This window comes from Pinus tabuliformis, chromosome J (assembly GCF_031772625.1).
Source record: "Pinus tabuliformis cultivar Carrire ecotype Pingquan chromosome J, CPIR1, whole genome shotgun sequence".
Taxonomy (NCBI): domain Eukaryota; kingdom Viridiplantae; phylum Streptophyta; class Pinopsida; order Pinales; family Pinaceae; genus Pinus; species Pinus tabuliformis.
The window spans coordinates 676,354,955-676,359,511 of record NC_142295.1 but is presented as its reverse complement, the minus strand read 5'-3'; positions in this window follow the sequence as shown (position 1 = coordinate 676,359,511).

Genomic DNA, 4,557 nt, shown 5'->3' with positions numbered 1-4,557 from the left:
TCTCCCTGGAACACACTCCATCAAAGAACATCTCCTAAACCTGACTTCCTTGCACTTCTTCGACCTGAACTGTTGGTTTCCTAATCTGCAATGAGGCCTTCTAATATTCTTCTATTTGGAGGATACATGCTCCAAAATCAGTGTCCATAGCATATATGGGATGATTAGTAGGATTCTTCTCATCACTGATGATATATGCCAACTTTGATTCTTTGTATAATCCCCTGCTTTCTCCTCCAAAAACTGGGATAGTGGCATAAGACAGATCATTCTGCAATGTCCCACCTAGTCTCTTAATCCATCCTCTGGACAGAAGCATGCCAAACTTAGGAGGAACATCTGCTACCACAATATCCATCATCATACTCTTCATGGGCAACTGAGTTAGGGTAATGGCCAGGTCTTTGATTAATCCTAGGCGTTTCACTTTCCTTAAATTAAATGAGAATAAATCATGATATGGTCTGGTGATGTCAAGGCCTAACTCTTCCATGATAGCTTTAGGCATCAGTTTGTGGCTGGCCCCTGTGTCTAGCAGGCAATTGTGGAGGATTTGTCATGAATGGTCAAGGAGACATAAAAAGATGGAGAATTATTATCAGCAGGTTCAATCATAGGGTTGAGCACAACATCAGGCTTATCATCTTGCAGATTGACAGAGTCAGTGGAGGTTTGTGTGGTTTTTAGCTCAAGCGCTTCAAGGATAGGCTTTCTAAACATTTCACTCTTTACCAACTCTACCAGAGGCACAAAGATTTTCATCTTTTGGACTTCTGACTCTAGGCTGAAATAGGAAGGTAATTTATCAGAACCTCTTACCTCTTGAATTGGAACTTTGAGGATGACTAGATCAGCTGTTGGTCTTCTCTGTTTGATATTTTGTGGCTCTGTTTGGACAACAGCTCTTTGGGCAGGATTCTCCTTGACATTTTTTGCATTTGACCTCAGATTGTATCTTTGTTCTTCACCAGTTTGTAGAACAGCCTCTCTGTCCCACTCCTGACTGTCTTGTTCCTGCAGCAAAGATTCTTCATAAGCAGTCAATGTAAAAAATGCAACGCTGCCTTTATCTTCCATGCAGTGAATCATCCTCATCTTCAAATTGCTCCCCCTCCATGACTACATTTTGGAAAGGAGGTTTAACCTTTTGTTCTTCATTTGTTTCTTTACCACTCTAAATTATTTGTAACTGTTCATTTGCTCTTCTGAATGGATTCTGATTTCTAGGAGCAAATGCGTTCTGCTGCCTTGTCTTTCCTGAATTCTGCTCAACCTTCAACTTAGATATTTCAATAGCCAATGACTATATCATCTTGGTCATTTTATCTAATTTAGGTTCTGAAGATGAAGCAGAGGAAGTAGAAGCCTGACCTCTCTGCCTCCTTCTGTCAGCTTGACCTTTGAGCTTTTCTGCAGCCATAATATTAGACTCTACTTCTAGAGCTGCATCCTGCATGTCTGCCAGAGTAGCACACCTCCTTTCTCCCAAAAATAGGCAGAAATCAGAATCAAAAGCATTGGCATAAGTGAGTTTGACGGAGGTAGGGGTAGGCTTTACCTCAGCTGGTATCTTACTATACATACGATTGAATCTTTTATTAAAATCAGGCAATGATTCATCATTTTCCCTCTTCAGGTTACCAAACTCAGTATGGTAATATAGCAAATCTTTCTTATCTCCCCAGTGCTTCAAAAATTCATCATCTAAGGCTTCAATATCAGCAATAGATCTAGGGGCTAGTTCTCTGAACCACTTTCTGGCCTCTCCATCAAGGCTTTGGATAAAAACTCTCATCCACACATCGTTTTCACTTATATCTAAATTATGAGCATAACTGTAAAAAGCTTCAAGGTGTTCTTCTGCTGTTACTCCCTCTATGCCAGTGAATTTAGGCATATAATTCTGATATTCCCCCAGAGGCATAGGATTCAAAGGAACAGGCAAGACCAAAGTTCCATACCTGGCAGCTACAATTCTTTCTATCTTCGTGGGTGCTTGCTGGCCTGCCATGATTGGGATATGTGGAAGAACGCTGGCAAATTGAGCAGTATGAAACAATGAAATGGATGACAAAGACAAAGGGATGTTCTAGACTGTATGGGAAACTTTCTTTGGACTGATATTCAAAGGGGAACTAGATGGACAAGGGGTTGTATTAATCTCTGAAGGAATTTCCTTATTAACAGTGTTGGGCTCTAAGTTTTCAAATTGTATATCTTCAGCTATGATTTTATCTTTCAAAGATGCATGAGATTTCTTAGGCTTACATGATCCTGATGCCCCTTTCTGTGATACTTTCTTCGATTTGACAGTCCTCTCAGGGTCAGGCACTGGTTCAGCTGGTGATTTCTGAAAATTTCTTCGAGTATGTCTCACAAACTGAGCCAGAACTTCAATGTGGAGTCACCAAATGTTGGTCTTCCTCTAGTAGAGTCGCCAGATAGATGATTACAACCAGAGATGTGCCCAAACCTCGTCTATCATCAAAATCTGGAACTATGTCGTTTTCCCAGGGAAGCTGAGCTTCAATCTCCTTTCCCCAACAACGGCGCCAAGTAATGTTATCACCCCAAAAAACTCTCCTAGGTTGTATATCAGAGATGCTCAGGAACATTACAAACTCAACAAAAATGTTGGAAAATGGTGGATGAATGGAATGAATGATGCATATTCAAGCCAGATAACCACTTCTACTATGCTTAACCCCAGACATGGGTGAACACCCCCAGACTACAAGGTTTTAGACCACCAATTAATCATAGTTTAAGGAATAGGTGAACATGGAGAATACTGACCACACTAGCAGATGCACACAACCCTGTGATGGCCGACTGCAACCAGTTAAAAGGTCTGTAAATCTATTCCCTAATGCACAGACAGGATGACAGCTCTCTGGCATTAAAACAATAGAGACCTGCATACACATTCAATAATACTTACTAGATTCTAACACAGAGGTGGGATGACAGCCCCTCTAATGCTAAACATCAAGAGCACATGAAAATGCATAACAGGCACAACCTGGAACAAAGAAGAAGTGGAAAGTGAGCAATTAACAACAAAAGAAACTTGTATTAGCTGAAAATGAAGACCAGACGCTGCAGGTATCACAGTAATTACAGTCTCCAGAAGTTGAATTTTACATCAAAACAATATCCATCAACCCCCATTACATCTTCTTTCCAGGTATATATGGAGGTTGATTACAAAATATCTGCTATCCTATGCGTGGAGTGGTCACAATGGACCACCTACCACCTTAACTTTCTGATATGGGTCTCTGATACAATCTGCTGCTTCCATAAATGAATTTGACATTCTCTGGTACTATGTTGTCCTTCTTGAGCAGCTGGAGTATGGTACAAAAGACGTTCCATGATTGATAAATGTGTTTATCTGCTCAAGGTTGTCCTTCTCGTCCTTCGGGTGTACACTGTGTTGAATGCAATAGTTGAAGCTTAACTGTGCAGAGAGCTGGTAAATGACCACCTTCATCCTTTAGCAGTGTAGAGCATTCAAGGGTGGCACGGACAGTATGGCGGAGGCGATAATATGATGGGAATAATTATTGGTTTTCGGATCCAACAGATGAAGGGTGAAGAACGAATTGGAGGGAGCTATCGGGAGGAAATGTGGACAGACGAACGTGAGCCGTTAGATCTGGATGTGGCAGATCCAACGGTCATCGTGCGGGAAAGGTGTGCAGATGTTAACAAGCGGGGGCGGGCGGGACGGTGGTAAGTGGTTTCCCCGCACCACTTCGGGAGGGTAGGCGGTATCCGTATGCGGGGGCGCGATGCAATAAAATTGCGACGCATGGCGGATGTAACTCGCGGGAAACCGCTTTCCCCGTTGACTAACCAGCATATAGGTTACGAGAGCGAGAGCTGCGAATACCGTTGGATCTCGCGGGAAATGATCGGACAGCCAAGGTTTAAAGCACATGTTTTGATTGATGTGACAGGGGAGGGCCTCGCCGGTAGCACTTTTTTCGTATGCGCGCGGTTATATGACCACGATCTCATGGGTTTACTTTGCACCCGGGACCCGAGGGAAAAATGGGTTAATATGGGATTTATAAAGGATTATAGAGGAAAACAGAAATGACGGGTTAAGGGAACGTAGAAGAATGGAGTAGGAGGGGGAAACGAAGGTAGCGGGAATTATATAGTTGTAAAGAAAGTGAAGGAGGGAAGGAAAAACAACTACTCCAACCCCCCTTTTTGATCGTCAACAACCCAATCAGGCCCGCATTTGTCCTTAAAATGTTGAAAGTAATAGTAGAGCTAACAGGCATCATATCCACAAGATAGGCTTGTTGGGATTACCGCTCCTCGTCTAGCCAAAATGTTGAAAGTGTACTTGGGGTGTACAACCCAAGATGATTATGATGTAGGTGTTCTGCCACATGACTATTGAGGGTCATTTTTGGGAAGATGGGTAGGGAATAGGATGGGTTGAGTAATAGCTCCCCTATATCACCTATTGCTTGATATAGGGTTGTAGATGTTTAGCATCCCATGTGATTTCGGGTTGAGATATGCTCCCCAATGTGG